Source organism: Onychostoma macrolepis, unplaced genomic scaffold (assembly GCF_012432095.1).
Source record: "Onychostoma macrolepis isolate SWU-2019 unplaced genomic scaffold, ASM1243209v1 Scaffold157, whole genome shotgun sequence".
Classification (NCBI taxonomy): Eukaryota; Metazoa; Chordata; class Actinopteri; order Cypriniformes; family Cyprinidae; genus Onychostoma; species Onychostoma macrolepis.
Genome location: NW_026704661.1, coordinates 1 through 9991, shown reverse-complemented (window position 1 = coordinate 9991; position 9991 = coordinate 1). Strand labels below are relative to the sequence as shown.

Sequence of the window (9991 nt, the reverse complement as noted above, 5' to 3'; positions counted from 1 at the left end):
TTTATTAACACAACCGGCTTAGAGTGTCCTTTGTTTGTTTTAGCCATGCCTGTTGCTGTGGAACACAGTTTGAACAAGCAGAGCAGGCCGATAACATGCACAATCAAAACCCGGAGTTAAAGTTCCGCTTCCATCTGTGGCAAGAGATAGAGAGAGAGAGAGAGAGAGAGAGCGTGGTCACTGAAGGCAAACTTCTCCTAATTTCCAAAGGCAAAAAGTGAGCCAAACAGCAAAAATCGGAGGACCCAACCTCCAACCGGAATCTGAAAATACAAAGATTCTAGTACATATAGAAGCGCCAAATCGATTGACCTCTTGTCCGAAAGCCTGATAGGCTACAGGTTCAGGCAGCTCCACAAACGTTCCAGGCATGGTGTTCTGTCCCGCTGCGTGAATGCAGTTTGCAGATTCCGACACTATATTATTTGAATGTGATTTTCATGGCATTTTCTGCTGCTCCTAGAGGAGGTTTTGAGCAGGACCTCCTGGAACACGGGCCTCCACCACCCGGAACAAAACATGAACACGCCATGTACATGCCACTGCAAACTTGAGCTGATACAAACCTTCACCTAGCACCCTCTGTCTTCTTTAACACAAGGCAACTGACAAAGCTGTGAACGCTGCGCTAGTGGGCAGGTGGCTCGTGTTCTAACCGAAGCTTGCCGATTACATGGCGGAATGGCAGCAAAAGCTTCCTTCGTCCCTGGGTGGGCTCGAACCACCAACCTTCGTTAACAGCCGAACGCCGCCAACCGGTTGCGCCACAGAGACCCGCGAGGTGTGTTGGTCTGGAGTGCGGTGGCAAAAAATCAGCTCGCGGAGACGCCACACGCCTCCTGCGCTGGCAAACCCAGGTCAAGAGACTCGCTGAAAACTGAGGGTCTGCTGGGAAGTGACAAAAGCCAAAAGAATCGCCCAACGTGGGCTCGAACCCACGACCCTGAGATTAAGAGTCTCATGCTCACCGACTGAGCTAGCCGGGCTGCTGCGAGCTTGTGGCGGTCTTTATCAGTGCCCAAATTTCACGCGAAACGGAGTGGGCAGGTGGCTCGTGTGCAAATTCGAAGCTATGGACACATGGCGGAATGGCAGCGAAAAACTTCCTTCGTCCCTGGGTGGGCTCGAACCACCAACCTTCGGTTAACAGCCGAACGCTAACCAGTTGCGCCACAGAGACCTGCTAGGTGCGCCATGTGGAGAAAACAATCAGCGCCTGCGTGCCACACAGCTGAGACAACACACGCCTCCTGCGTTAGCAAACTCAGGTCAAGAGACTCGCTGAAAACTGAGGGTCTGCTGGGAAGTGAGAGAAAGCAAAGAGAAACGCCCAACGGGGCTCGAACCCACGACCCTGAGATTAAGAGTCTCATGCTCACCGACTGAGCTAGCCGGGCTGAAGACACACCTGAATCAGCTAATCAAGGTCTGACCAGGCAGACTAGAACCTTCCAGGCGGGTCTTTGGAGCTGGTTAAAGCGAAACACTACAGGACAGTGGCCCTCCAGGACAGAGTTTGGACACCCCTGGCTTAGAGTGTCCTTTGTTTGTTTTAGCCATGCCTGTTGCTGTGGAACACAGTTTGAACAAGCAGAGCAGGCCGATAACATGCACAATCAAAACCCGGAGTTAAAGTTCCGCTTCCATCTGTGGCAAGAGATAGAGAGAGAGAGAGAGAGAGAGCGTGGTCACTGAAGGCAAACTTCTCCACTTTCCAAAGGCAAAAGTGAGCCAAACAGCAAAAATCGGAGGACCCAACCTCCAACCGAAACTGAAAATACAAAGATTCTAGTACATATAGAAGCGCCAAATCGATTGACCTCTTGTCCGAAAGCCTGATAGGCTACAGGTTCAGGCAGCTCCACAAACGCTCCAGGCATGGTGTTCTGTCCCGCCGTGAATGCAGTTTGCAGATTCCGACACTATATTATTTGAATGTGATTTTCATGGCATTTTCTGCTGCTCCTAGAGGAGGTTTTGAGCAGGACCTCCTGGAACACGGGCCTCCACCACCGAACAAAACATGAACACGCCATGTACATGCCACTGCAAACTTGAGCTGATACAAACCTTCACCTAGCACCCTCTGTCTTCTTTAACACAAGGCAACTGACAAGCTGTGAACGCTGCGCTAGTGGGCAGGTGGCTCGTGTTCTAAACCGAAGCTTGCCGACATACGGCGGAATGGCAGCAAAAGCTTCCTTCGTCCCTGGGTGGGCTCGAACCACCAACCTTTCGGTTAACAGCCGAACGCGCTAACCGGTTGCGCCACAGAGACCCGCGAGGTGTGTTGGTCTGGAGTGCGGTGGCAAAAAATCAGCTCGTGGAGACGCCACACGCCTCTGCGCTGGCAAACTCAGGTCAAGAGACTCGCTGAAAACTGAGGGTCTGCTGGGAAGTGACAAAAGCCAAAAGAATCGCCCAACGGGCTCGAACCCACGACCCTGAGATTAAGAGTCTCATGCTCTCACCGACTGAGCTAGCCGGGCTGCTGCGAGCTTGTGGCGGTCTTTATCAGTGCCCAAATTTCACGCTACGAAACGGAGGGCAGGTGGCTCGTGCAATTCGGAAGCTATGGACACATGGCGGAATGGCAGCGAAAAACTTCCTTCGCCCCTGGTGGGCTCGAACCACCAACCTTCGTTAACAGCCGAACGCTAACCAGTTGCGCCACAGAGACCTGCTAGGTGCGCCATGTGGAGAAAACAATCAGCGCCGTGCGTGCCACACAGCTGAGACAACACACGCCTCCTGCGTTAGCAAACTCAGGTCAAGAGACTCGCTGGAAACTGAGGGTCTGCTGGGAAGTGAGAGAAAGCAAAGAGAAACGCCCAACGTGGGGCTCGAACCCACGACCCTGAGATTAAGAGTCTCATGCTCTACCGACTGAGCTAGCCGGGCTGAAGACACACCTGAATCAGCTAATCAAGGTCTGACCAGGCAGACTAGAACCTTCCAGGCGGGTCTTTGAGCTGGTTAAAGCGAAACACTACAGGACAGTGGCCCTCCAGGACAGAGTTTGGACACCCCTGGCTTAGAGTGTCCTTTGTTTGTTTTAGCCATGCCTGTTGCTGTGGAACACAGTTTGAACAAGCAGAGCAGGCCGATAACATGCACAATCAAAACCCGAGTTAAAGTTCCGCTTCCATCTGTGGCAAGAGATAGAGAGAGAGAGAGAGAGAGAGAGCGTGGTCACTGAAGGCAAACTTCTAATTTCCAAAGGCAAAAGTGAGCCAAACAGCAAAAATCGGAGGACCCAACCTCCAACCGGAATCTGAAAATACAAAGATTCTAGTACATATAGAAGCGCCAAATCGATTGACCTCTTGTCCGAAAGCCTGATAGGCTACAGGTTCAGGCAGCTCCACAAACGTTCCAGGCATGGTGTTCTGTCCCGCCATGCGAATGCAGTTTGCAGATTCCGACACTATATTATTTGAATGTGATTTTCATGGCATTTTCTGCTGCTCCTAGAGGAGGTTTTGAGCAGGACCTCCTGGAACACGGGCCTCCACCACCCGGAACAAAACATGAACACGCCATGTACATGCCACTGCAAACTTGAGCTGATACAAACCTTCACCTAGCACCTCTGTCTTCTTTAACACAAGGCAACTGACAAAGCTGTGAACGCTGCGCTAGTGGGCAGGTGGCTCGTGTTCTAAATCGAAGCTTGCCGACATGGCGGAATGGCAGCAAAAAGCTTCCTTCGTCCCTGGGTGGGCTCGAACCACCAACCTTTCGGTTAACAGCCGAACGCGCTAACCGGGTTGCGCCCACAGAGACCCGCGAGGTGTGTTGGTCTGGAGTGCGGTGGCAAAAAATCAGCTCCGGAGACGCCACACGCCTCCCTGCGCTGGCAAACCAGGTCAAGAGACTCGCTGAAAACTGAGGGTCTGCTGGGAAGTGACAAAAGCCAAAAGAATCGCCCAACGTGGGGCTCGAACCCACGACCCTGAGATTAAGAGTCTCATGCTCACCGACTGAGCTAGCCGGGCTGCTGCGAGCTTGTGGCGGTCTTTATCAGTGCCCAAATTTCACGCCAAACGGAGTGGGCAGGTGGCTCGTAAAGCAATTCGAAGCTTGCGGACACATGGCGGAATGGCAGCGAAAAACTTCCTTCGTCCCTGGGTGGGCTCGAACCACCAACCTTTCGTTAACAGCCGAACGCGCTAACCAGTTGCGCCACAGAGACCTGCTAGGTGCGCCATGTGGAGAAAACAATCAGCGCCATGCGTGCCACACAGCTGAGACAACACACGCCTCTCTGCGTTAGCAAACTCAGGTCAAGAGACTCGCTGGAAACTGAGGGTCTGCTGGGAAGTGAGAGAAAGCAAAGAGAAACGCCCAACGGGGCTCGAACCCACGACCCTGAGATTAAGAGTCTCATGCTCTACCGACTGAGCTAGCCGGGCTGAAGACACACCTGAATCAGCTAATCAAGGTCTGACCAGGCAGACTAGAACCTTCCAGGCGGGTCTTTGAGCTGGTTATAGCGAAACACTACAGGACAGTGGCCCTCCAGGACAGAGTTTGGACACCCCTGGCTTAGAGTGTCCTTTGTTTGTTTTAGCCATGCCTGTTGCTGTGGAACACAGTTTGAACAAGCAGAGCAGGCCGATAACATGCACAATCAAAACCCGGAGTTAAAGTTCCGCTTCCATCTGTGGCAAGAGAGATAGAGAGAGAGAGAGAGAGAGAGCGTGGTCACTGAAGGCAAACTTCTCCTAATTTCCAAAGGCAAAAGTGAGCCAAACAGCAAAAATCGGAGGACCCAACCTCCAACCGAAACTGAAAATACAAAGATTCTAGTACATATAGAAGCGCCAAATCGATTGACCTCTTGTCCGAAAGCCTGATGGGCTACAGGTTCAGGCAGCTCCACAAACGTTCCAGGCATGGTGTTCTGTCCCGCCTGCGTGAATGCAGTTTGCAGATTCCGACACTATATTATTTGAATGTGATTTTCATGGCATTTTCTGCTGCTCCTAGAGGAGGTTTTGAGCAGGACCTCCTGGAACACGGGCCTCCACCACCGGAACAAAACATGAACACGCCATGTACATGCCACTGCAAACTTGAGCTGATACAAACCTTCACCTAGCACCTCTGTCTTCTTTAACACAAGGCAACTGACAAAGCTGTGAACGCTGCTCTAGTGGGCAGGTGGCTCGTGTTCTAAATCAGGAAACTTGCCGACATGGCGGAATGGCAGCAAAAAGCTTCCTTCGTCCCTGGTGTGGTGAACCACCAACCTTCGTTAACAGCCGAACGCCGCTAACCGGTTGCGCCACAGAGACTTGCGAGGTGTGTTGGTCTGGAGTGCGGTGGCAAAAAATCAGTCTGCGGAGACGCCACACGCCTCTCCGCTGGCAAACTCAGGTCAAGAGACTCGCTGAAAACTGAGGGTCTGCTGGGAAGTGACGAAAGCCAAAAGAATCGCCCAACGTGGGGCTCGAACCCACGACCCTGAGATTAAGAGTCTCATGCTCACCGACTGAGCTAGCCGGGCTGCTGCGAGCTTGTGGCGGTCTTTATCAGTGCCCAAATTTCACGCCGAAACGGAGTGGGCAGGTGGCTCAGCAATTCGAAGCTTATGGACACACATGGCGGAATGGCAGCGAAAAACTTCCTTCGTCCCTGGGTGGGCTCGAACCACCAACCTTTCGGTTAACAGCCGAACGCTGCAACCAGTTGCGCCACAGAGACCTGCTAGGTGCGCCATGTGGAGAAAACAATCAGCGCCCTGCGTGCCACACAGCTGAGACAACACACGCCTCCTGCTAGCAAACTCAGGTCAAGAGACTCGCTGAAACTGAGGGTCTGCTGGGAAGTGAGAGAAAGCAAAGAGAAACGCCCAACGGGGCTCGAACCCACGACCCTGAGATTAAGAGTCTCATGCTCTACCGACTGAGCTAGCCGGGCTGAAGACACACCTGAATCAGCTAATCAAGGTCTGACCAGGCAGACTAGAACCTTCCAGGCGGGTCTTTGAGCTGGTTAAAGCGAAACACTACAGGACAGTGGCCCTCCAGGACAGAGTTTGGACACCCCTGGCTTAGAGTGTCCTTGTTTGTTTTAGCCATGCCTGTTGCTGTGGAACACAGTTTGAACAAGCAGAGCAGGCCGATAACATGCACAATCAAAACCCGGAGTTAAAGTTCCGCTTCCATCTGTGGCAAGAGATAGAGAGAGAGAGAGAGAGAGAGAGAGCGGTCACTGAAGGCAAACTTCCATTTCCAAAGGCAAAAAGTGAGCCAAACAGCAAAAATCGGAGGACCCAACCTCCAACCGGAATCTGAAAATACAAAGATTCTAGTACATATAGAAGCGCCGCCAAATCGATTGACCTCTTGTCCGAAAGCCTGATAGGCTACAGGTTCAGGCAGCTCCACAAACGCTCCAGGCATGGTGTTCTGTCCGCCATGCGTGAATGCAGTTTGCAGATTCCGACACTATATTATTTGAATGTGATTTTCATGGCATTTTCTGCTGCTCCTAGAGGAGGTTTTGAGCAGGACCTCCTGGAACACGGGCCTCCACCACCGAACAAAACATGAACACGCCATGTACATGCCACTGCAAACTTGAGCTGATACAAACCTTCACCTAGCACCCTCTGTCTTTTAACACAAGGCAACTGACAAGCTGTGAACGCTGCGCTAGTGGGCAGGTGGCTCGTGGTTCTAAACCGAAGCTTGCCGGCTACATGGCGGAATGGCAGCAAAAGCTTCCTTCGTCCCTGGTGGGCTCGAACCACCAACCTTTCGGTTAACAGCCGAACGCGCTAACCGGTTGCGCCACAGAGACCTGCGAGGTGTGTTGGTCTGGAGTGCGGTGGCAAAAAATCAGCTCCGGAGACGCCACACGCCTCCCGCGCTGGCAAACTCAGGTCAAGAGACCGCTGAAAACTGAGGGTCTGCTGGGAAGTGACAAAAGCCAAAAGAATCGCCCAACGTGGGCTCGAACCCACGACCCTGAGATTAAGAGTCTCATGCTCACCGACTGAGCTAGCCGGCTGCTGCGCGAGCTTGGCGGCTTCTTATCAGTGCCCAAATTTCACGCCGAAACGGAGTGGGCAGGTGGCTCGTGCAAATTCGAAGCTATGGACACATGGCGGAATGGCAGCGAAAAACTTCCTTCGTCCCTGGGTGGGCTCGAACCACCAACCTTTCGTTAACAGCCGAACGCGCTAACCAGTTGCGCCACAGAGACCTGCTAGGTGCGCCATGTGGAGAAAACAATCAGCGCCGCGTGCCACACAGCTGAGACAACACACGCCTCCCTGCTAGCAAACTCAGGTCAAGAGACTCGCTGAAACTGAGGGTCTGCTGGGAAGTGAGAGAAAGCAAAGAGAAACGCCCAACGGGGCTCGAACCCACGACCCTGAGATTAAGAGTCTCATGCTCTACCGACTGAGCTAGCCGGGCTGAAGACACACCTGAATCAGCTAATCAAGGTCTGACCAGGCAGACTAGAACCTTCCAGGCGGGTCTTTGAGCTGGTTAAAGCGAAACACTACAGGACAGTGGCCCTCCAGGACAGAGTTTGGACACCCCTGGCTTAGAGTGTCCTTTGTTTGTTTTAGCCATGCCTGTTGCTGTGGAACACAGTTTGAACAAGCAGAGCAGGCCGATAACATGCACAATCAAAACCCGGAGTTAAAGTTCCGCTTCCATCTGTGGCAAGAGATAGAGAGAGAGAGAGAGAGAGAGAGAGCGTGGTCACTGAAGGCAAACTTCCCTACTTCCAAAGGCAAAAGTGAGCCAAACAGCAAAAATCGGAGGACCCAACCTCCAACCGAATCTGAAAATACAAAGATTCTAGTACATATAGAAGCGCCAAATCGATTGACCTCTTGTCCGAAAGCCTGATAGGCTACAGGTTCAGGCAGCTCCACAAACGCTCCAGGCATGGTGTTCTGTCCCGCCGTGAATGCAGTTTGCAGATTCCGACACTATATTATTTGAATGTGATTTTTATGGCATTTTCTGCTGCTCCTAGAGGAGGTTTTGAGCAGGACCTCCTGAACACGGGCCTCCACCACCCGGAACAAAACATGAACACGCCATGTACATGCCACTGCAAACTTGAGCTGATACAAACCTTCACCTAGCACCTCTGTCTTCTTTAACACAAGGCAACTGACAAAGCTGTGAACGCCTGCGCCTAGTGGGCAGGTGGCTCGTGTTCTAACCGAAGCTTGCCGACATGGCGGAATGGCAGCAAAAAGCTTCCTTCGTCCCTGGGGCTCGAACCACCAACCTTTCGGTTAACAGCCGAACGCCTAACCGGTTGCGCCCACAGAGACCGCGAGGTGTGTTGGTCTGGAGTGCGGTGGCAAAAAATCAGCCCGTGAGACGCCACACGCCTCCTGCGCTGGCAAACTCAGGTCAAGAGACTCGCTGAAAACTGAGGGTCTGCTGGGAAGTGACGCCAAAAGAATCGCCCAACGTGCTCGAACCCACGACCCTGAGATTAAGAGTCTCATGCTCACCGACTGAGCTAGCCGGCTGCTGCGAGCTTGTGTCTTTATCAGTGCCCAAATTTCACGCAAACGGAGTGGGCAGGTGGCTCGTAAAGCAAATTCGAAGCTATGGACACATGGCGGAATGGCAGCTAAAAACTTCCTTCGTCCCTGGGTGGCTCGAACCACCAACCTTCGTTAACAGCCGAACGCGCTAACCAGTTGCGCCACAGAGACCTGCTAGGTGCGCCATGTGGAGAAAACAATCAGCGCAGGCACACACAGCTGAGACAACACACGCCTCCTGCGCGTTAGCAAACCCAGGTCAAGAGACTCGCTGAAAACTGAGGGTCTGCTGGGAAGTGAGAGAAAGCAAAGAGAAACGCCCAACGTGGCTCGAACCCACGACCCTGAGATTAAGAGTCTCATGCTCACCGACTGAGCTAGCCGGGCTGAAGACACACCTGAATCAGCTAATCAAGGTCTGACCAGGCAGACTAGAACCTTCCAGGCGGGTCTTTGGAGCTGGTTAAAGCGAAACACTACAGGACAGTGGCCCTCCAGGACAGAGTTTGGACACCCCTGGCTTAGAGTGTCCTTTGTTTGTTTTAGCCATGCCTGTTGCTGTGGAACACAGTTTGAACAAGCAGAGCAGGCCGATAACATGCACAATCAAAACCCGGAGTTAAAGTTCCGTTTCCATCTGTGGCAAGAGATAGAGAGAGAGAGAGAGAGAGAGAGAGCGTGGTCACTGAAGGCAAACTTCTCCTAATTTCCAAAGGCAAAAAGTGAGCCAAACAGCAAAAATCGGAGGACCCAACCTCCAACCGAATCTGAAAATACAAAGATTCTAGTACATATAGAAGCGCCAAATCGATTGACCTCTTGTCCGAAAGCCTGATAGGCTACAGGTTCAGGCAGCTCCACAAACGCTCCAGGCATGGTGTTCTGTCCCGCCATGCGTGAATACAGTTTGCAGATTCCGACACTATATTATTTGAATGTGATTTTCATGGCATTTTCTGCTGCTCCTAGAGGGGGTTTTGAGCAGGACCTCCCTGGAAGACGGGCCTCCACCACCCGGAACAAAACATGAACACGCCATGTACATGCCACTGCAAACTTGAGCTGATACAAACCTTCACCTAGCACCTCTGTCTTTTTAACACAAGGCAACTGACAAAGCTGTGAACGCTGCGCTAGTGGGCAGGTGGCTCGTGTTCTAACCGAAGCTTGTCATTACGGCGGAATGGCAGCAAAAGCTTCCTTCGCCCCTGGTGGGCTCGAACCACCAACCTTTCGGTTAACAGCCGAACGCGCTAACCGGTTGCGCCACAGAGACCCGCGAGGTGTGTTGGTCTGGAGTGCGGTGGCAAAAAATCAGTTCGCGTGAGACGCCACACGCCTCCCGCGCTGGCAAACTCAGGTCAAGAGACTCGCTGAAAACTGAGGGTCTGCTGGGAAGTGACAAAAGCCAAAAGAATCGCCCAACGTGGGGCTCGAACCCACGACCCTGAGATTAAG

The 9991-nt window shown here is 52.5% G+C and overlaps 8 non-coding genes across 8 annotated transcripts; all 8 read right to left on the bottom strand.

Moving 5' to 3' along the window:
* Nucleotides 1-2204: 2204 nt before the first annotated feature.
* Nucleotides 2205-2278, bottom strand: trnan-guu (transfer RNA asparagine (anticodon GUU)). The gene has a single exon. It is a non-coding gene; the product is annotated as a tRNA-Asn (tRNA).
* Nucleotides 2279-2828: 550 nt separating this feature from the next.
* trnak-cuu (transfer RNA lysine (anticodon CUU)) lies at nt 2829-2901 on the bottom strand. Its single transcript has one exon. It is a non-coding gene; the product is annotated as a tRNA-Lys (tRNA).
* An 809-nt stretch (nt 2902-3710) lies between these two features.
* On the bottom strand, nt 3711-3786 carry trnan-guu (transfer RNA asparagine (anticodon GUU)). The gene has a single exon. It is a non-coding gene; the product is annotated as a tRNA-Asn (tRNA).
* Nucleotides 3787-3926: 140 nt separating this feature from the next.
* Nucleotides 3927-3998, bottom strand: trnak-cuu (transfer RNA lysine (anticodon CUU)). The gene has a single exon. It is a non-coding gene; the product is annotated as a tRNA-Lys (tRNA).
* A 1442-nt stretch (nt 3999-5440) lies between these two features.
* Nucleotides 5441-5512, bottom strand: trnak-cuu (transfer RNA lysine (anticodon CUU)). The gene has a single exon. It is a non-coding gene; the product is annotated as a tRNA-Lys (tRNA).
* A 123-nt stretch (nt 5513-5635) lies between these two features.
* trnan-guu (transfer RNA asparagine (anticodon GUU)) lies at nt 5636-5709 on the bottom strand. The gene has a single exon. It is a non-coding gene; the product is annotated as a tRNA-Asn (tRNA).
* Nucleotides 5710-6737: 1028 nt separating this feature from the next.
* trnan-guu (transfer RNA asparagine (anticodon GUU)) lies at nt 6738-6810 on the bottom strand. Its single transcript has one exon. It is a non-coding gene; the product is annotated as a tRNA-Asn (tRNA).
* Nucleotides 6811-9736: 2926 nt separating this feature from the next.
* On the bottom strand, nt 9737-9809 carry trnan-guu (transfer RNA asparagine (anticodon GUU)). The gene has a single exon. It is a non-coding gene; the product is annotated as a tRNA-Asn (tRNA).
* Nucleotides 9810-9991: the final 182 nt, after the last annotated feature.